General features: G+C 39.0%; 1 long non-coding RNA gene across 1 annotated transcript in view; it reads right to left on the bottom strand.

Moving 5' to 3' along the window:
- Positions 1–18,739: 18,739 nt before the first annotated feature.
- Positions 18,740–23,457, bottom strand: part of LOC105526138 — a 70,415-nt gene continuing 65,697 nt past the window's right edge. The window contains exon 3 of the long non-coding RNA XR_001004027.1: positions 18,740–19,750. This is a non-coding gene — a long non-coding RNA (uncharacterized LOC105526138). The remainder of the gene's footprint in view (positions 19,751–23,457) is intronic.

Genomic DNA, 23,457 nt, shown 5'->3' with positions numbered 1-23,457 from the left:
CCTCCCCACCCCCCGGCCGCGCCGCCGCCCTGCCCGGGGCGGAGTAAACAAGAGACGCGCAAGATTTGACCTGGCGCGACCCGGCTTTCTGGCCGGGGTTCCCCCTGAGCAGGTGACTCCGTGGGAGGGGTGGAAATGAGTCTCAGGAATTCCGGGCCAAAGACAATAACTGTAGTTCTGCTTTTAAAGCAGGTATTTCACCAACAACTGCGGAATGTTTTGTGTCTCGAGTTTCAAATTTCGCGGAAAGGGACCAAATGTCAGGACATATAAAATATCCCCTTCCCTTTTCATTAAAAATGAATGCGTTGCAAAGGAAGGGCAGCCCCTTGATGCCTTCGAGAATAGCGCCGCTGGTTCCGTGTTTGTTTTGTTGTTCATTCTGGCCTACAATCACTGTGTTTCTGAGGTCCCTATGCTATGGCAACAGTGCCGAGAAGGGCAACTCTGCCAAATAAAGCGGTGATACATTTTTTTAACCGATTTTTTTCTCAGAGGAGAAAAATCTGAACAATGTGGCGGAAGTTTCATTTTGTCCTCCTCTTCGCTTGATCTCATTTAAATTCAGGGCCTGCTTCCACTTAAGCAACTTCTTCTTTCATTGTATAGGTTCTTTAATATCCAGTCTTTTTCAACTTGAAGGCTTTAATTTAAAACACTGTCCCAATCATCATTTTCTTTTAAATGTATGCCGTTGCATTTTAAACATCCATTTAACACAAAAAATGTGATTTTTGAAATTTTTTTCACTTTCAAACCCACCTGCTACATACTCCCAGAGAGCGTTTTATTTAATTACTTAATAGAGAAGATTAAGCAGTTTCTTTAAGAATCCAATTTCCCTTCAACAAACACAACAGCAGCTGCCCAAGCTCCCAGAAACTAAGCAGACAGCGTTTTACTTCACTAGAATGAACGTTAGTTGAAACCTTAAATACCTCTTTAAAAGACTAGATTAAAGAGAATAATGGAAATATTAAGATACTCCAGTAGTTAGTTAAAATATTTGTTAAGGAAAACCAGGCAGATATACATCTATTTTGATGATTTGATCCCACCTTCAAAGAGGATCCCTGAGCAGAATTTTAGTCAAAATTTGACAAATTTTAAATAATTACTTTGTTTCAGAGTCATGATGATGGAAAGAAGATAACCTGCATTGAGTTGAAGTAAAGTAAAACTATTGTGAATATGCATAACTAGGTGACATCCTCTCTGCTGGGAAGAATCCTTCATGTTTCTTTTTTTTTTTTTTTCTGGTGACAGGGTCTTGCTCCATCACCCAAGCTGGAGTGCAGTTGCATGATCTTAGCTCATTGCAGCCTCTCCCTTTCAGTCTCAAGCAATCCTCCCGCCTCAACCTCCCGAGTGGAGGGGGTGCCACTAAAGATTTGGAGCAAATCAGCACCATCCACTCCAGAGCCTGACCTACAGAGGACTTACAGAAAGTATTGTCTATTGTGGTTGATTATTCCTGTGATCAGTCCCAACGGCCTTCTGATTGGGGATTTCTCTCCAAAAGGCTGCATGGCTTTTCTTCTCTAAGTGAATCTCCTTTACAACCCATATTTTCTGTCTATATCCCAAACATGCTATCCATATTTAGTCAATGTCCAGTTGCTTGCATGTAAGGGCAATAGAGTAATCAGAAAACTCTTCCCAGAAAGCCCCCAAAGACAAAACCAGCATTGGTAGAAAACTGGGCATGCAGCTCTAAGAAGCTCTATGGGAAGTGAGGCTGGGTGGGGCACTGCTGCCCCAGCCTGGCACCCATATGGAGCATCAGCAAGGAAGCAGGCGCTTTCTTTTCATCATGCATCCTTCTTACCACTTCTCAGGTTCAAAGGGAAAGAAAATGTGGTAATCTGCATTTTCAGACATTAAGAAAGTAAAATAATTAATGGCTATATGGTTGTATGGCATTTTTCATAGTGTTGTCAGAAAATCACTTTGAACTGAAATTACTTTCATTCAAAAAATATTTATTGAATGCCGGCTATATGCCAAAGATTCTTAAGATACATCAGTGAACAAATGAAAGTTCCCTGCTTTCTTAGAGCTTGCATTTCAGCGGGAGGAGAGGATTTGGAGGAAGAATGGGATAGACAATAAATGTAAGTAATAAATTATATAAGACTTTGAAAGGTAACATGTTTTGGGGAAAAACATAAAATAGGGTAAAGGATATAGGTGGGGTGAGGGTTTTCCTGATGCTATATTAAATGGGAACATCAGAGTAAGACTTGTTGAAAAGTGAGATTTCTGCCACGGCTTGAAGGAAATACCTGGAGATACCTGGAGGACAGAGCTTTTCAGATAGAGGGAGCAGCCAAGGTACAACTCCAATACCTGGAATTTTTATAGACATCAATGGTAATGGTGTGACTAGAATGAAATGAGACAGCCAGTGAACAGAAGGCCTCTCAGGCCACTGTAAGAATTCCAGAAAAGCTTCATAAAAAGCAAGTTTGGGGCCTTTACCACTCAGCTCCGTGGAATCTGAATCTTTGTGGGCCCAGGACTCTGCATTTTTAACATGTAAAGCAGTTGTTACTTATGTATTCTATAACATAAGACCTCCTGCCACAGAGCATGGAACCTGATATACCCAGGCAGGAGAACTGGGTACAAGGAGACATTTTACATGAAGCTTCCAGAACCAGCCATGCCCATGTTACTAATCAAAACTCTTTCCGTAAATCTGCAACTCAAATGACTTTAAGGAAAAATGGATTTCATTGATTCACATAACTATAACTCAAGGACTAACTTTCAACATAGTGAGATCCTGAGGCTCAAATTTTATTACCCCATAAGGCCTTCTCCATGTCTGTTCTTATCTCTGTGCTTCATTTTGCCCTTCAGGCAAACATTCTGCAGGTTGGTGGCAGCATTCCCAGATTATCTTCTTCCTAGATAAGCAACCCAGCAGGAAAAGACCTTCTTTCCAGATAGCTCAGGCAGCCTTAGTCATGTCATTGCACCTGAACCACTTGCCCGGCTTGGGTGGAGTAATCTGATTGGTCATGACTAGACCTGAAGAGGAAAAGGTCCTCATGGAAAAGAAAAAAAAAAAGAAAAGAAAAAGCTGTTCCCCCAAGAAAAGGAGTCTTGCAAACCACGGGACGGAAAGTATCCACTATATCCCTTAAGTCTTTTGGCTTTGGTTTCCCTATTTTTTATAACTAGGGATTTGGTCAAGATGATGTCTCTAATTCCCTGTACATCCTATATAAATCATTGTAATAAATTCCCCCCATAAAATTGTGCAAAATGAATTAACTGCCATGCCAGTCTCTCAGATAAATTTATAGTACTATAAATAAGACATTAAAAGGGTTACCTGCTATGGGATTCTAATGAATAAATAGAAGATAGCCTTAGGTCTTAATAAAGAGTAATGACTTAGAACTGCCTTTCTGATGGATCTCTTGCTTCCTACTTATCTGCTTTAATTAGTATATGGAGGAAAATTAAACAGTGTCATGATTCTTGTGATGTTAAGAATACATAGGGGCCAGGCGCGGTGGCTCAAGCCTGTAATCCCAGCACTTTGGGAGGCCAAGACGGGCGGATCACGAGGTCAGGAGATCGAGACCATCCTGGCTAACATGGTGAAACCCCGTCTCTACTAAAAAATACAAAAAACTAGCCGGGCGAGGTGGCGGGCACCTGTAGTTCCAGCTACTCCAGAGGCTGAGGCAGGAGAATGGCGTAAACCCAGGAGGCGGAGTTTGCAGTGAGCTGAGATCCGGCCACTGCACTCCAGCCTGGGCAAAAAAAAAAAAAAAAAAAGAAAAAAGGAATACATAGGTCCCCAAAAATTAGTTGAAGAAAATAATATGGAGGGAATATCTGCATATCTGTTGAATTGTCAATAGGATACAAATCCAGTCATTCTAATGTAGACAAGTCGTTTTATCCCACTATACATGCTTTGGCTCAGGAGTGGAGGGAGATAGTGGTAATGAAGGACCGATCAGCCAGAGCCATACTGTGATTCAAGATGACATCTGTTAGGATTGAAGGATAAAGTGCTTATCCCCATGGGTTTTACAAGGCAGACAGAGCATGCAGACATCCAACTAACCAAATGTCACCCTGTACTCCAGAGTTGCTCAGAATATATTCCAAAGACCACTTGTAGCAATATCTCCTGAAATGCTCTATTAAAAATCTGGGCTACCCCCTAGATTTATAAAATCAGAATCCTCAAAATTAGGGCCTGGGAAACTCCATGTGAATGAGATCCCCAATGACTACTATTCTCATTAAAGTTTGAGAAGCAACCCTTTACACTTTGTCCCCCAGACTGAATGGAGGTTGGCTGGCTGAGAACTCCCTTCTTCCCTGTTCATCACACTCTTCAGGTTTCACGTGATTCTTCACTTCATGACAAGTTGGTCTCTTTTTCTCCTTTAAAGATATTCATGTGGAGCTTATTTTAAACAGATTTCTTCTGTGCAAAAAATATGTCAGGAAAGAAATAATCCCATGAATGATCCAGGCCTGAGGATGAGAAGGGTGGAGGGGGAGGAGGGAATGGTAAGCACAGAATACAGGAATGCATAGAGGACGCAAGGGGCGGGAGAGGTCAGCTGTGGGGATGAGCAAGATGCAAGCAAACTTTGATGGTTTTCTAGTTTAGCTTAGGACCAATCCTGCCCATAGTTTATGGAAGGATACTGCATATTTCATCAGTTCAATCTGCTGTGAAATACGTGTTATATTCTAGAAAATGCTCAAGGAATGCCCAGTCAGGCCTTTATTCTGAGGAAGCTCAATGATGTTCCACAGATAAACTTCTTAAAGATGAACAAATATCAGATAAAGGAACAGCCAGTAAGACTCTGTCCAGGATTACTAATGCCTGAACTGCCACCTTAGATATAGGGAAATGTAGGATTATTATACAATGTTAGCAATTTAAGAGCACCGCATTAACATCATCCTCCATCCTACTTTCTTCCGTCACCCTCCCCCAGCTCCAAAAGTGGTTAGAACTGAAATTCCTCCACTTAACAGTCACTGCTTGGGGTTAAGGCTCTGCCTCTGTAGAAATCTTCCTTTACAAGCTAACTACAAGTGGTAGGCTCTTCTTATCCTAAGCTCTTAATCAGTCATTAACTTCTTATGAAAGATTAATTTATTAGATTGCCTTACACAGTGACAGCTAGCTTAGTGATCAAACTGATTTATCCTGACAAAGCGTACAATGGAGATAGTATAGGAAGGTCTGGAGGGGGAGTAAATCAGAGAGATCCAAAGCTTGGACCAGACTGACATGGGCACACTAGGGCAACTAGGAATAGGATACAAATTGAAGGGGAAAGGTGTGAAAAGATGAAGGGAAAGGCAAACACAAAAGCCAGCGTCTTTGACCACAGAGGATGCCTGTGCTCAGGGCCTGTGGAGGCGTCATGATGATCCAGGGTTTTTAGGCAGAAGCTGGGTGGCTCTGTCAGCCCAGAGTGCATGTGCTAGTCCTGACCCTGAGCTAGTGGGAGACCTGAGTCCCCTCTCTTAGCCTCCACTTCCTCATTCAAGCAACTAGGGGATTCCCTTTCAATCATAAGATTCTGAAATAGAAACTCCTAACAATCTAGCAGGGACAGAGAAAGGGAGCAGGAAGAGAGGGAAGCATGAAAGAGAAAAATAACAGAGAGAGCTTATCAAAGTCCAAATTCCTCCCAAACTCTTGCAGTGGTTTCTTAGGGTAAAACATCAATTTCCAATGTTAAAGAAATGGGATTATACGGGCAAGCAGTTGTAGGGGGTTTCAGAGAATAGTGATTTTGGTTTAAACATAGGCCACACAAATTTGGTATACTATATGGTCAGAAAGGAGAAGAGTTGTTTCTCATTGTCAGCCATAAAACACTTTGGGAAAAAATGTATTTTTCTTGAATTTCACCAATGAAGTCTTTCATTAGTACCTAAGTCCTTAAACTTTTAGAATTCCTGAGAATAGTGACTTGACCCACTCCCAATTTATCTATTGATGTGATATCTGGTAGAGCTGACCCTCTTTTATATAGGTTTGAACCTTGAGTTTAGGGTAGTAAAGCAAAAAAAGTCAAATAGTTGTCACTAAGTTTGTGCAGTGATTTAGGCCCTGAGCTAGAAATTGTATGTAAAATAAGGTAGCAAGTTGGAAGCATCAAAGAGAAAATGTGCTAGTAGAGGATATTATTTCTCATCCAGAGGAGGCTGCTCTCAGCAAAGAAGAAGATAACAAAATTATGCAGATGTAATGCAGGGTGGGTTTACCTAGCTGTTACTGGGGTAACAACAGAGCCATCGCTGAAATAGTCCCACGTGATCATCCACGTGCTTCATAAACCCAAACAGAGAGACTACTGTGTCATAGCAATACACCTTGTATAAAAGGAAGAAGAAATCCATGATCTGTTTAGAAAGATTTGCACAGGACAAAATCAAACTCATTTTAAAACATTTTGTACTCAAAATATTCAGCTACTTGAAAAGTCCAATTATATAGATGAGGCTGCTCCCAGTGTTTCTGGTTAGTATAACAGCATAAGAAAGTCAATTATTTGTTTTGTATCTTTTTTAAAAAGATTTTTTATAAAGGAACTACTTACTCAGTATGTCATTTCCCACTGATATTCTTGTATATGTAGATGAATATGTCAATACCTTCTGTTCTGGCAAACTGATATGCTCCAGATCCCTCTAGTGCCCTATAATTATATCTATCATTGTTTTATAATCATTTCTCCTGCACTCTACTGTGGGATCCTTAACTAGCAGAGACTGTGCCAGTGATGTATGGTGTTGAATAAATAATCTGAGTTTTAAAGTTAGTATTTTACTGCTGCCTTCTTATCTTTTCCTGGGCTGTGTATAGGCCACGACACTGCCACTGAAATGTGTTAGACTCCCTATGCTAAATAACGTCTTAAATAATGACACGGGTCGGGGCATATTTCAAACAGACCTGTGTCAAAAACAAATGTAGTCTTGGGGAGGCAACCTGTTCTGTTGTTATTACATCTGTCCTTTAAGGCAATGATTCTTTTCCAACAATCAAATTTTTGCCAGGCATTTAAGGATGCCTGACCCAAGCACCACTGGTACAAAGCTCACCAAATATCATGTGTGTAAATCAGTCCTTGATGAGTTGACAAAAAAGTATCTTTAAAAATGTAGGTACCCAAAGTAAACAAATAAGTGTACAATTATATTAATTTTGGCATATATTTGTGTGAGTGTAACCATTACTCTGAAAAAGATGGAGAATATTTTTAAGATTACAAAAGGCTCCCTTGTACCCCTTCCCACAGGGTATCCCTGAGATAATCTGTGCTCTAACTTCTATCACCATAGGTTGGTTTTTGAGTAAAGACATATATGTATATATGCATGTATGCACATATGTATGTATTGATTTTTAAAATAATGTTTCAAGTAACCATGTGCTAGACCAAGTTTGATGACTAGAGATACAGGAGTGATCAACGCAGATGAGGCCTCTAGGTTCTATGGGCCTCACATTCTGGTTGAGAAACTGATAGTAAACAAATTTACCAATAAGACAGTTTCAAATCGTGAAAAATGGCAAGAATAAAACAAGGTAATTGATAGGCAATAAATAGGTAGGTAGGGTAATATTGGATGAGGGTAGAGGTATCTGCAGGGTTGACATTTGGGCTGAGAACTGACTGAGGAAAAGCAGGGTAAAAGAGCCCCAGAAAGAGAGAACTGAAAGTGCAAAAGCCCTAAGTCAAGGAGAAGCTCTGTGCCATGAGGAACTGAAAGGCCAGTGTGGCTGGACATGGAAGGTGGGGACTGCAGAGGAGAAAGTCCTAAGAGATAATGAAAGAAAGGCAACCAGAGGAAGACACCTTTGTGGGCTAGATGAGTTTTGAGGAAGGGGGTAGACATTGGGGATTAAAAAATACGTATATCTTATGTGTTCTATTAATTAATTAAAAAAACTTTTCCCAGAAACAAACTTCAGCAAATAAGTAATGGCTGTTGGATATTACTTGCAATTGGGTGGCAGGTCAGCAAGGAAAGAATTCCAAATAGAGGACTTTCTGAACGCCTAATTATACATATTGAATGTAACAAAAGGAAAATACTTTTTAAGGTAGCAAATCCTAAAAAGAATTTAGATAATGTGGGTGCTATTCTTCACATTTTTCTATGGCTAATTAGAGAGAACTGGGAAACACACAATGCTGCCCACAGCTCTGCCAACCCATTATGGGCACGTCTAATTTCAGATAAATGAAGCCCTTGGATACCACCCCCAGTTTGTCTTAGAACATCCATTGTATTATTAGAGTAGATGAGTAAAAATAATAGCCTTCTGAATATCTATAAAGGGTACCTTTCTCTTATTAGTAGATAGTTACGAGTTCAAATCACGTCTCCATGTTAATGAAGCAACTCCCAAATTTACTTTGCTCTTGAAAATCTAGTTTTTCAAATTTTCTGTTTTACATAGAAAATGTGATATTTAACTGGGTGGCTTAGTTAGAGCATTAAGTGCTCGATGTATGTAACTTTAAAAATTAGTAATTATGTGAAATCTGAAGGTATATATATATAGATACATATATGTATCTTCAGTCTAGTAAATATCTTATGTGCACTTGTGATTTCAAATTACATTTCTAGTAGCATATATTGATCCAAGTATATATAAACTTAAAGATACGCTAAAAACAACCAATTGGCATCTTTAAAATTCACCCTTCATTAAATGATACCATGATGCCATTTTTAAAAAAACGATAATATACATGTAATGGGAAATATTAAATGTCATGGCCAGGGCAAAATTTGAAGAAGAAAAAATATCAAGACAATTGTATTTAAGTTTCCAACAAGAGATTACATCACTAGGTTTATTGCATTTACACAAATATAATAGCAATGTTTGCAAAATGCCCCTAAAATTCCTGAGTGAAAGCAGAAATGAAGAACATGTGCGTGATTATAAATATCAGGACATCTGAAAGCATAAAGATATTTGGTTGAGTTTTTCCATTGTTATCCAGGTTTGATTACATAGAACAATGGAAAGCCTCTTACTGTTTTGGTGTTTCAGAACTTAGCACAGGGGCTGCCACTTATTTTGGCTTTTTTCTTAATTATTCCAGGGTTCCATTAACTGCTTCCTCTGACATGAAATCTAACAAGGCTAAAGACTAAAATGCAGTTGTTTACAGCATAAGTAGGAGGCCACTCTGTGCAGGGCAAAATCAACAGAGAGGAGACCGTCTTATGCTTTCGAGAGGCAGTCTGCTGATACTGTCATAATGTCTAGTGACAGGCCAGAGATCAAAACCCAACACCCTCATTTACCTGACAGTGATTTGGCCAATCACTTAATATCTCTAAGAGCTTCATTTTCCTACAAAATTGAGACCATAGTATTTGTTTCATAGTGTTACTGTCAGGGTTAAATGTTATACATTAAGCATTAAATATATGCTGCTTGATTATCTAAATATTCATGGTCAGGCACTAACTTCTTATGTGACTCTGAGCAATGCATTCATCTCTGTACCTGTTTCCTCATCCATACACTGGGAATTGAAAAAAGTGAGCCCTACGTTTCGTTCCAACTTCAATATTCTATAATTCTTGCAACTTATATGGTCTCAGCTTTCTTATCTTTATAATGGGCATGAGAGTACCTACCTCATAGAATTTTTGAGAGAATAAAATGAATTAAGACAGGTAGAAATTCTTAGAACAGTGCCTGCCACATCAGAAGTGTTCAATACATATTAGCTGTGCTGATGATGCTAATGATAAAGACGATGATGACTGCATTTGCAGACAGTGTGGCAACCATAAAACATTCAGTATCAGATTGATTACGTTCTCTTCTTTTCCGAGTCAATGCCAGAGCTACCAAGATTTTATTGTTTAAAAGTTCTTCAAGACTAAACTCATTTTACATGGCATGATTATTACACATTGTATGCCCATATCAGACCAGCTTGGCCAACAAGGTGAAACCCCATCTCTACCAAAAATACAAAAATTAGCCGGGCACGGTGGCAAGCGCCTATAGTCCCAGCTACTCAGGAGGCTGAGGCAGGAGAATCGCTTGAACCTGGGAGGCAGAGGTTGCAGTGAGCTGAGATCGTACCACTGCACTCCAGCCTGGCAGTGCGAGGTGAGGCAAGGCTCCATCTAAAAAAAAAACAAACAAACAAAAACTCATGTGCTCCGTAAATATGGAGTACCTACTATGTACCCAAAAAAATTAAAATAATTTTTTAAAAAAGCCTGAACTCATTCACTTCTTAGTAAGAATTATGTAAAGATTTCCCAGTGTAGATACCCTAGCCTGCTAATCTTTTTTTCCTTTTGTTATCAGTATCTTAAGAAATTAATTGGCCAGGGAGTGGTGGCTCATGCCTGTAATCCCAGCAGTTTGGAAGGTCAAGATGGGAGGATTGTTTGAGGCCAAGAGTTCAAAACCAGCCTGGGAAACATAGTGAGACCCCATCTCTACAAAAAATAAAAAAAAAAATAGTGAGGCATGGTGTCATGAGCCTGGGGTCCCAGCCACTTGGGAGGCTGAGGTGAGAAAATTGCTTGAGTCCAGGAGTTTGAGGGTGCAGTGAGCTGTGATGGTGACACTGCACTCCAGCCTGGACTACAGAGCAAGATCCTGTCACCCTCCTCAAAAAAAAAAAAAAAGCAATTAATTTATTTATTTATGGCCATTCTCTCTTTTTGTGAGCTAGATATGTGTTCACTTTCATTCTAAAAATGTACAGTCCCCAAAGCCCATACATGTTGTCAAACTTCACTACATTTACCTAGAGAGTTTCCTGTAGTCTCCTCTTCCAAGTATTTTAAATAATGTGTAATTTCTTCACATAACTGAAACATTCTAATGTTGAGTTGGCACAGGAAGAGAAGTTTTGATTTACTCAGAACTGGGATTTGTGCGGGTCATTTCCTAGTCCTCCTAAGTATTTAACAAATGTAAAATGTAACACACAATTAAATAAGCTAACCCAAGCCAAATGAACCAATGAATGCATTATAAATAGCAACCGAAATTATACTTCAGATGTTAACTGGTGTGTCCTGATTTAATAATGAATTACATCATTTGACAAATGAAATAAGACTTGCACCTTTAGCTTTCTGATCCAAACTTCTAATAGTTGAAATGTATTATTACCATCTGGTGTCTGGCCTCTAAAATGCCCTGGTGATATCTGCCTCATTTCAAGTAGTCAGGGCTTGCATATGCTAGCAAAACACTCTCCTAAGTGTCTTGATTGGCAGGCCCAGAGAGAAGGCTAAGAACCAAATGAACCATGGAGATATAGCTCCAGCTCTGTAGAATTTTCTTCTGGTTCAAGGCAGACTCATTTTCTTAGTTTGCGTAGCAAAGAAATTGTCATGATCAAAGTTGTTTTTATTTTGGAACTTAATCCTGAAGGATGCAATTCCTACACTTACCAAGAATGTTTGCATCTGTTTTAAATTATTTCACACCCTTTACAAAATAGGAATAACTTTAACACCTTTTGTTTTCAGTGAAAATAATTCAAGAATGAAGCTGAGAATGATACATAAGCCTAGAGTTTTAACTCAGTGAAGCAATGTGATTCTGACAGTTCTTTATTTTTTTTCCACATTGTGTTAGATTCCTAGTAAAAAGGGAAGATGAATCTTATTGCTTTCAAGAACCTGACAGCTTGGTATATAGGACAGAGTGAACATACATAGAACAATATCCAATAACACAGCTGAAGGTGACAAAGCCATTGCCAGACAGAGTGGTGCAGGTTGTGAGATCAGTTTTCTTGGTAAGTCTTAAGGACTGAATGTTGGTATTCTCTAACATTCGTAGATTATAATCTAATCCCCAATGTGGTGGTAGCACTATCTGGGGGTAAGACCTTTGGGAAGTGACTAGGCATGAGGGTGGACCCCTCCTGAATAAGATTAATGTCCTTATAAGAAAAGTCCAGAGAGCTAGCTCACTCTCGTTCAGCATGTGAGGACACAAGAAGCCCAGAGTCTGTAACCTGAAAGAGGGCCCTCACTAGAACCCAATCATGCTGATGCTGTGATCTTGGACTTTCAGGCTCCAGAATTGTGAGAAATAAATTTCTGTTTTTTATAAGCCACCCATTTCATGACACTTTGTTATAGAGGCCTGAACAAAGACAGTACGTATACAAGATAATTGATAAAGATGAAATTTAGGAACACAATTAGAAGTGAAATGCAAATAACAAGAGGGTGACCCTAGAGTAGAAAAGTATCTATGTCTGGCAAATTTGAATAGTTTACAAATGCCAAGCCTGTGCAAAATAGGAGTTATCAATATTAATGGCTGCATCATTACAAGGTATATCTAAAAGATACTTAAGATTAAGTCCATGTTTGTCAATGGGGAGGCTGAGAGTAGGAAATGTTAAATAATCTGCCCTTGGTCACTCAGTCAACAAGTAAGAGAGCAGGGAATCAATCTCAGATCTAAGTCCTCTAAAGTTATTCCCCAAACTCCTCACAGCTTCACTTAATAACCATTTCCTGCTTTGGTTGACTTTACAAAGATGACCATACATTTGAGAGCAAAAGGGGAAGCTATGAATCATTACATCTGGACAAACGGCATGAATAAAGATCATCCACTGCCAACTAGAATGTATGTTCATCTTCTGCCTATATATCTTCATTCCCAGACATCCACCAGACTTTTAGTGTCTCATGTGAGAAGTACACTTGGAGGTCAGTTTCCTGGAGTAAATTGATCAAAGTCTTACAATTCTAGAAAGCTATGTATTTTAAAAGAGTTCACACATGCAAAAAAAAATAGTACAATGAAATGAATCACTATTAGTGGAATTTCAGGTACTCAGATACCTGATCATAAGAACTATTTCGAAACAACATAACTTTCCTGGTACCTGTCAAATCACAGTTTTCATATGAGATATGGCCAGCTGGGTATTTAAGGATAATTGGTCAGCTACTGTGATGGTTAATACTGAGTGTCAATTTGTTTGTATTGAAGGATTCAAAATATTGTTCCTGGGTGTGTCTGTGAGGATTGTATTAGTCCATTTTCACAATGCTGATAAAGACATAACTGAGACTGGGCAATTTACAAAAGAAAGAGGTTTATTAGACTTTCAGTTCCACGTGGCTGGGGAGGCCTCACAATCATGGTGGAAGATGAAAGGCACATCTCACATGGTGGCAGACAAGAGAAGAGAGCTTGTGCAGGGAAACTCTCATTTTGAAAACCATCAGATCTTGTGAGACTTACTCACTGTCATGAGAACAGTACAGGAAAGAACCACTCCCATGATTCAATTACCTCCCACTGGGTCGCTCCTACGATACCTGGGAATTCAAGATAACATTTGGGTGAGGACACAGCCAAATCATCTCAAGAGTGTTGCCAAAGGAGATTAACATTTGAGTCAGTGGACTGGAAGAGGCAGACCCACCCTCAATCTGAGTGGTCACCATCTAATCAGCTGCCAATGCAGCTAGAATAAAGGCAGAAGAAAGTGGAATGAGAAGACTTGCTGAGTCTTCTGGTCATCATCTGTTTCCCATGCTGGATGATTTTTGCCCTTGAATATCAGACTCCAAGTTTGTCAGCTTTCAGACTCTTGGACTTACAGCAGTGGTTTGCCAGGGGCCCTCAGGTCTTCAGCCACAGACTGAAGGCTGCATGGTCGACTCCCCTGCTTTTGAGGTTTTGAGACTCGGACTGGCTTCCTTGCTCCTCAGCTTACAGGCGGCCTATTATGGGACTTCACCCTGTGATCGTGAGTCAATTATCTTAATAAACTCTGCTTCATATATACATATATATATAATTAGTTCTTACCTCTAGTGAACCCTGAATAATACAGATTTCTAGATGCACAGATGGATTGAGAGACAAACACTCTAAATTAACAAGGCAGAAATAAAAGAGGTGTTCTGCCCAAGATCTTCAGCACTGCTCAGACCTCTATTAGAATTTCTTATCCAGTTCAAATACAGAAAATTTGTAAAGCATTCAGAAAAAACTAACAACTCAAGCAAAATGATATGTTCAAATACTTAATACTGCCAAAATGTAATGCATTTCAATAAAATGATATATGTCCTTAACTCGCACAAATTCATAAATGTCTAATGGACACACATATAGGAAGTGAATATCAAATGCCTGTGTACTAGTTGTATAAAATCTAAGTTAAAACTCATTTCCATCCCAAATATGTGTGATATGTAAGACAATATTCTATGTGTTTTGTTTAATTTTGGGGGGGTTCTTTGAGGTTTTTTTTTTTTGCGGAAAAAAAGATGTCTACAAACAAAGTTAATGGAAAAAGCCAAAAATTAGTACCAAAAGAGGAAACGAGGACAAGGAAAAACATGAACACATAGAAACATATAAAAATACTCAATCCAGGCTCAGAGAACCAGCATCCCTGACAGCAAGTGTTGTTAAACATCCAAGTGGGTTGCTAAGGAAGGTTAGGGAATCTCCCTTTCCCAGAAGTCTTTAAAAATAGGATAACATCTGTTTGGATGGGATAATGATGGTACTGCTTGACTTGGCAGCTTCTTAAGCAAACCTATGGTTTGGTAATTCTACCATTTCTATTTCTGATTTGAAAAGTAACAAATAACTTCAGTTCATCGGGAAAATTGGAGCTTATAAATGACTTGTAATATTAATTGTCTTATAAAGCTATTTTCATTGTCATTTATAGTTCAAAGACAGACAATTGGATTTTTCCGAGTATACTTGAATTTGCAGCAAAGGCTCAGACTTTCCTTACCTATTTGTAACAGTTCCTCCAAAATATTAGAAAACTAGAGATGTACTGAGTTTAAATTTACAAGAAAGTTATAGATAAAGCATTGCACATAATCCTATATTCAATTTTTAACTTCAACTGAGTAATACCTGTATCCAGTGGAGCAGAGGTTATAAGAAGGTTAGATTATATAAACCCTACTAAAAATTGGAGTCTGCCAGACCAATAACCCAAGGGGTAAAATATATATATTTGGTCCCTGGAGAGAATTTAGACTATGATCCAGATGTGTCTGTACTGCTCCTACCATAACCAAATTTTGCTTTCTACTATACTACCAGACCGTTTGTCCCCATTCCATTTCACTGCACATATATTTGTTGAGCTCCTACTTTTGGTCAGTTGTGGAGAGAAAAAGCCCACAGTCCCTGCCCTTGAGGAACACATAATCTAAAAAAACATGCGTGGGTTACTCCAGGTGTTGTAGGGTCTTAGGCAAGTATAATTTAGGACATGCATTTTAAGAAAAAGAATACAAAATTACAAATGCAGAATTACTAATAAAAGTGAATATTTATTGCATAGAGAAAATTAATCACCACAAATTACAAGTTTTAGCATTCTTACAAATGCCAGAAATATTACAAAATCTTAGAAAAATAACTTATATTTTGTATTAACTGACTGATCACATCTATAATTCTACTTGTTCTACTTTTGCTTGCATATTGTTGACCACATGACAAAAATTTACTTACTTATTTATTTATGTATTTAGATGGAGTTTTGCTCTGTCGCCCAGGCTAGAGTGCAGTGGCACAATCTCGGCTCACTGCAACCTCTGCCTCCCAGGTTCAAGCGATTCTCCTGCCTCAGCCTCCCGAGTAGCTGGGACTACAGGCGCTTGCCACCACGCCCGGCTAATTTTTATATTTTTGGTAGAGACGGGATTTCACCATGTTGGCCAGGATGGTCTCAATCTCTTGATCTCGTGATCCACCCGCCTCAGCCTACCAAAAATGCTGGGATTACAGGCAAAAGTCACCACGCCTGGCCAAGAGTTTTTCATATTATTTTCTATAGAGAAAGAACAATGATAATTCATTCAGTCATTCCTTTGGTATGATTGATTGAAATTTGTTTTCTTTCTGGTTCAGAACTCTTTCATAATTATAAGTAAGTTTTCAGGATTGTTGTCAAGTGCAGGAAAACTTCAGTCAAATTTATTTCATATATCAACTGCAAGAGCTGTAAGATTTCAGGGCACTGATAATTTTCTCGTGTGTAAGTAATTTTAAATACTCTTTCAATTGATGCTACTCATTAACCAGCTTGTCACTGGTGTCCTTGCTGTAACGGTGTAATGTGAGTTCGATTTTATCTCTGTCAATGTCAGGATTGTGTATCAAATTTGAAAGAAATTTAAATATTTTCTCAATGAGTTCATGTGATTCAATCCTCTGCATTAAATGTGTTATCAAAGAATAAAAAGCCCATTCAGTACTTCCCTCTTCCTGTTAATGAATTATTGCTCTTTGTATTATCTAAAAATATTTCTGTTACAATTTACTTCTTGATGTCAGAGCAATTTCTACTTGACTTTATCTCTCGATTTTTTTTCATATTCTATCAAATTTCATCTGGATTTTCTCCAAGTTCCTTAATACATTAATTCATAGATGACAAAACAGTTGCTCTTCATATATGCCCATATCAGAAGTTATTGATTTCTGTGGGTTTTTAAATCGAAAAGGTCCAAAACATCTATGCAAATTCAGTTAAAATGAAGTATTTATGTCTTATTGATTTTTTGAATAATCCGTTCATATCTTGTTTTTGTTTCTCTTCCATGACTTTAAAAATATATTTCAGGGTCATTAAATTGCGCTGTACAATGTTTTAAGACTTGAACAGCTTTAGTGTGGACAAAACAAACCATGTTGTTACATTTAGACTCTTAAAAGAAATACTTTCATTGGCATTTTTAAAAATTGAGGTATAATTACCATTCAATAAAATGTACATATCATAGTGTTCAGCTCAATGAGTTTTGAATAGGCAGGGCACATTGACCCATGCCTGTAATCCCAGCACTTTGGGAAGCCAAGGCGGGTGGTTCACAAGGTCCAGAGTTCAAGACCAGCATGACCAACATGGTGAAACCCCTGTCTCTACTAAAAAATACAAAAAATTAGCCAGGTGTGGCAGCACTTGCCTGTAATCCCAGCTACTCGGGAGGCTGAGGCAAGAGAATCGCTTGAACCTGGGAGGCAGAGGTTGCAGTGAGCCGAGATAGCACCACTGCACTCCAGCCTGGGCAATAGAGTGAGACTCTGTCTCAAAAAAATAAAACAAATAGAGGGCATTTCCACCATCCAGAAAGTTCCCTTTCCCATCCTCATTCATCCTCACCCTTCCTCATCCATCCTCACCCCCAGAGCAACCCTTTTCTAATTCAGTCACCATAATACATTTCACCTACTCTTGGACTTCAGGTCAGTGGAATCACTCAGCATGTAATCTTTCGTGTCTGTCTTATTTTGCTTAGCATGATTTTGAGATAATCAGCCACAGTGCAGCATGTATGGACAGTTTGTTCTGTCTTATTATGAAATGTTATTTCACTATATAAATATACCATTATTTGTTTATTCTTTCTCCTATTGATGGACATTTAGGTTCCTTCCAGTTTGGGCTGTTATTAATAAGGATGCTTTGAATGTTCTTACATAAGTCTTTGCATGGACATGTATTTTCATTTCTCTTGGCTACGTATCTGAGAAAACAGTTGTTCAGTAATAGGGTAGGTGCATGTTTAACTTTATTGGAAACATGGCATATGTATTTTACATACTCCCTCTACAAGAAAAACACAAAAACAAAACATGTAATTGTTGCACAGTACTGAAGTGGCCCAAGAATTAGGGTTCCTTAAAGGAAGGCTTCTTCCACCTGTATTGATCATCCAAGGCTCCTCACCAGGCATCATTCTTTGGGTCAGCTAGGCAGAACGACTTGCTGTTCCCTGAGTATGTGATGCAGTCTCTTCCCTGTGAGTCTCCCTACAAGGTACTTCCTCTGACTGGCTGCTCTGCTGTCATCCTTTACTTGCTCCATCCAATCTTAAAGACTGGATTTAATCATTTTCATCTCTGAGAAGCCTTTCATACCACCCTCCCCAAACCCCCATCACCAATGTCAAGGCTGAACTAAACTGTCTCTTCTCTGTGCTCCCATAGAAACTCAGGTTTTTCTCTATAACTGCTAGTCTATTTGTCTATCTCCACTACTAGACTATAAGCTCCCTATGGGTGGAGTCTTGGTCACTTTTACGATCTATTGCCTAGCAAAGTTCTTGACCCAGAATAGGTGACTGACAAGTATCAATTGAATCCATGAATAAATAGTTGAGCGGGTTTGATGTTGTTGGCATTGGGTGAAGTTTATTTATACTTCATGATATTCAGGTAGAAATAGGTTGTTAGTTGCATAGGTCTGGAGTTCAGGTATTGGGTTTATGGGCAGGAGGACGACTAGAGGTATGGATATGGGAGCTCCCCTTACTTTCAGTCACATTCTATACAGGTAAGAACTGAAAGTTTGGGATTCAATGCAAATACTTGGGGAAAGTTTCCAGTTTTGAAGATAATTGAGACAGAATGAGAGAAGGGGTCAAACTGCAGTAGATTGTGGTGTAAATGAACAGAGAAGGGGAGAAATGCAAACTGTGTAGACAGATAATTCAATAATTTTTGTGCTGAGATTCCAAGTAGAGCAATTACAATATGTCCCAACAGACAGATGAGATTGGATAATGTTGTTTCTTTCACTTTTATTTTTGTTCGTTTAAGAAGGAAAAGACAAGTGGCACTATTTTCAAATTGAAGGACCAGTGTCACTGGACAGAGGAAATTTTGTGGCAGGTACGAGAAGATACAAATGAGACAAACTTAGTTCTTATAAAGTTTTGCTGAGGTCTCACACCATTAAGTTATGATATGGGTTGATTGGTTGGTTGGTTTGTTTCATGAATAGGGACTGCCTGACACCATATTTTCACTTCAAGGCATTTATCAAGTTTGGAGTCAAACGTACTTAGGTGACTCAAAGCAGAAGCCTTTATCCATAATGAGTGAAGGCTGTATGAGAAGTTTGAATTTCCAACAGGAACTTCATGTGTTTGTTCTACTTCTTGTATTACAGATCTCATAGTGCTAAGAGAGGCCATTTTATAATGGGTTAGAGAAAATAATAACATTTGGAGCTGGAAATACGCTTAAAGATGATCTTGTCCAGTGTCTAGAAGACTTTATTTCATGGTTGGGACACTGCTTAGATATCATCTCTTCTGGGAATCCTTCCTCAGGATGTGAATAAACACACTTTTAAAAAAGTCACAGGCAACTTTTCTGTCCTCTTGCAGTTTTCATAATGCTTATTATTAAATGTACATGTTAAAGCCTCTGAGAAGTTCTACAGTAAATAAACCAATTTAATTCTGATTCACAAAATAGTTTACCATCTTATTTGAACCTGGAAACCATCATACTCTTATTTTGTGGACACTTATGTGCATCCAACAAAGTCTTTTGAGAATCATTAATCTAATCTACTAATCCTTTCATTCAGACAGAGTCCCAGTCAGTATTTTTTATCTCCTTATTTCATTTATTTAAACTTAATAGCTAAAAACAATTTTATGATCTTGGTTGACTGGGATGATCTGGGCAATTCTCCTGTTCCACATAATGTTAGCCGGGCCTGAAGTTAGCTGTGGCCTGACTGATGCCTCTGCACAGATGCTGGAAGTCTGAGTTCAGCCCTGGATGCTGGCATGGCTGGCTTCTCCCTCCCCATCTAGTTTCAGGCCTCTAGCTCTTCACCTGTGTTCACCACATGTTATCCCTCCTTATGGTGTTTTCATAAGATAAGCAGACCATTTAGATAGTGGCTCAGGGTACCTGAAAGTACAAAATCAGAAACTTCTGATGCTTTCTTAAGTTTTAGACCCAGAACTGGAATAACATCCCTTCTATCATATTATATTGGTTAAAGCAGTCACAAGGCCAGCCCAGATCCAAAAGGAGGAAAACAAACTCTACCTCTCCATCAGGTGGTGCGCATGGAAAGAGAGATGACAAATAATTTGCAGTCATATTTAATCCACCGCACTTCTCATGGGGTTTTAGCACATTGTGAGCATTGTGAGATAAAGAACCTATTCCTTGACACCATAAAATTCCCCAGATAACTCTAAATACCTAAGTTTCTTGGCATCACAGAGATAGCTGGGTCCATTGATATTTTCCCTAATATCCAGAATCAGTATGTTAGGCAAATGGCCAATAGGACCCAGATCCAAACATATCAAATCAGGGAAATGGGCTGAGCGTGGTGCCTCACACTCATAATCCTAGCACTTTCAGAGGCTGAGGTGGGCAGATTGCTTGAGCCCAGGAGCCTGAGACCAGCCTGGGCAACAAGGCAGAAACTTGTCTCTATAGAAAAATACAAAAAAAAAATTAGCCAGACATGGTGATATGTGCCTGTCGTCCCAGCTACTCAGGAAGTTGAGGTGAGAGGATCATGTAAGCCCAGGAGGCCAAGATTGTAGTGAGCCATACTGGACTACTGCACTGCAGTCTGAGTGACAGGGAAAGACCCTGTCTCAAAAAAAAACAAAACAAAAATGGGAAACATTGAAAGACTGACACTAGTTCTAATGGTCTATACTAGAAGTGAGCAAACTACATTCTGTAGTCCAAATCCACCTACTGCTGGTTTTTGTAAATAACGTTTTGCTGGAACACTGACACACCAATGCTTTTGTCTATTGTCTATGGCTGTATTTGTGCTAAAAGTCAGAGTTGAATAGTTGTGGCTAAGACCATCTGGCTTGCAAACCTAACATATTGACCATCTGGCCATCTACATTAAAAGTTTGCCAGCCCCTGGTCTAGACTATATAAGCATTACAAAATGATGCCCCCTTTATTGTGATTTGACTCTATCTATACATTAGGAAATGTGGAATATTAGCAAGATATAAAACAGTTTCAATGGAGATAAAAAATTGTTGTATTGTTTCATGTATCAACAGAACACTCTTTCTTATTGCTGATTGTATTCTATTTGATTATTATAAGTAAAGCTATTATGAACATTTATGCGCAGGTCTTTGAATGAATATTTGTTTTTATTTCTCTTGGATAAATATGTAAGAGTTAAATGCTGGATCATGTGGTCAGGATATCTTTAACTTTTAAAAAAATTGCTAATATGTTTTCCAGACATTCTTATCAGCAGTTTAAGAGAGTTCCTGTTCCACCACATCCTTGTCTACACTTGCTATAGTCAGTCCTTTAATTTTAGCCACTGTAATGGGTATGTAGTAGAATCTCATTATAGTTTTACCTTGCATTTTACTAATGACTGATGATATTAATCATCTTTTCATATGCTTATTTGACATCCACACACTTCTTTGATGAAGTGTCTGTTGAGATTTTTTGCCCATTTTCAAAAGTTGAGGGTTTCTTATTGTTGAGTTTTGAGAGTTCTTTATATATTTTGGGTAGACATTCTTTATCAGATATGTAAATCATAAATATTTTTTTCTAGTCTATGATTTGTCTTTCGTTCTCTTTTGAAGGGAAGTTTTAAGGCCAGGCATGGTGACTTACACCTGTAATCCCAGCACTATGGGAGGCTGAGGCAGGTGGATCATGAGGTCAGGAGTCCAAGACCAGCCTGGGCAACATAGTGAAACACCATCTCTACTAAAAATACAAAAAAAATTAGCCAGGCATGGTGGTGGGTGCCCATAATCCAAGCTACTTGGGAGGCTGAGACAAGGAGAATCACTTGAAACTGGGAAGCAGAGGTTGCAGTGAGCCAAGGTCATGCCACTGCACTCCAGCCTAAGCAACAGTGCGTGACTCTATCTCAAAAAATAAAATAAAATAAAATAAATAAATAAAGTTTTAAATTTTTATGAAGTTAAGAATATCCTTTTTCTTTTCTTTCCTTTTTTTTTTTTCTTTGAGATGGAGTTTCACTCTTGTTGCTCAGACTGAGTGCAATGGCATGATCTCGGCCCACTGCAACCTCCGTCTCTCAGATTCAAGCAATTCTCCTGCCTCAGCCTCCTGAGTAGCTGGGATTACAGGTGCCCAACACCACACCTGACTAATTTTTCTATTTTTGGTAGAGACAGAATTTCAGCATGTTGATCAGGCTGATCTCGAACTCCTGACCTCAGGTGATCCACTCACCTCAGCCTCCTAAAGTGCTGGGATTACAGGAGTGAGCCACCACGCCTGGCCCATTTTTTTCTCTTATGGATAATTCTTCTTGTGTCATATAAGAAATCTCGGCCAGGCAGGCAGATCATGAGGTCAGGGGTTTGAGACCAGCTTGGCCAATATGGTGAAACCCCATCTCTACTAAAAATACAAAAATTAGCCAGGTGTGGTGGCGTGTGCCTGTAATCCCAGCTACTCGGGAGGCGGAGGCAGGAGAATCACTTGAACCCAGGGGGTGGCAGTTGCAGTGAGCCGAGATTGCACCACTGCACTCCAGCCAGGGTGACAGAACAAGACTTCATCACACACACACACATACACACACACACACACACACACACACACAGAAATCTCTGCCTAGTCAAAGGTCACAAACATTTCTGCTTATATTTTCTTCTAGAGGTGTGATTGTTTTAGGTTTTACATTTAGGTCAATAATCCATTTTGGGTTAGTTTATTTAATAAGGCACAAGATACGGATTCAAGTTTATTTTCTTTTTTGGCATATGGGTATCCAATTATTCTAATATGAGTTATTGAAAAAACTATCCTACCTCCATTAAACTGCATTTGACCCTTTGTCAAAGATCAGTTGTCATTATTTTTGTATCTGGACTCTCTGTTCTGTTCCATAGATTTGTCTGTCTTGATGCCAGTACTGCAGTATTCTGATTACTGTAAATCTTGACATCAGAAAATATTAGCTCTCTATTTTTTTCTTTATCAAAGCTGTTGCAGGCATTCTATGTCCTTTGTATTTCCACACTAATTTTAGAGTCAGTTTGTCAGTTTCTGCCTGTACCTTTGTTGAACAAATCCCATACACTCCAATGACTTGCTACCTTATGTAGCTGCCCCTCTCTGACTGAGGTTGTTCTCAGCCTGCAGACACATGCTCAACCCACATGCTGGCAGGCCAGAAGTGCCTAAGAATGAATACCCCCAGGAGCAACTCTCAACCACTAAGAGATGTGAGTTGGAAAATAAATATCTCAACTTTCTTGTCCCTCTGGAGCTATTCTGAGGTGTGACTTAGGGTCTCCGAGGGTTCCTAACAGAACCAAGCTTCAATTGCCCACTCATTAACATATTAACATTATCTTTTATTTACATATCTACCTTGATTTTCTCACTTCTCCACTACCTATTTCTCTATTAGTTCATTTTCATGCTGCTGATAAAGTCATACCTGAAACTGAGAACAAAAAGAGGTTTAATTGGACTTACAGTTCCACATGGCTGGGGAGGCCTCAGAATCATGGCTGGAGGTGAAAGGCACTCCTTACATGGTGACAGCAAGAGAAAAATGAGGAAGAAGCAAAAATGGAAACCCCTTATTAACCCATTAGATTTCATAAGACTTA

The sequence above is a fragment of the Colobus angolensis genome, unplaced genomic scaffold (genome assembly GCF_000951035.1).
Source record: "Colobus angolensis palliatus isolate OR3802 unplaced genomic scaffold, Cang.pa_1.0 Scaffold58, whole genome shotgun sequence".
In the NCBI taxonomy this organism is placed as follows: domain Eukaryota; kingdom Metazoa; phylum Chordata; class Mammalia; order Primates; family Cercopithecidae; genus Colobus; species Colobus angolensis.
The sequence above is the reverse complement of the archived record's forward strand: the minus strand, read 5'-3'. Positions and strand labels throughout refer to the sequence as shown.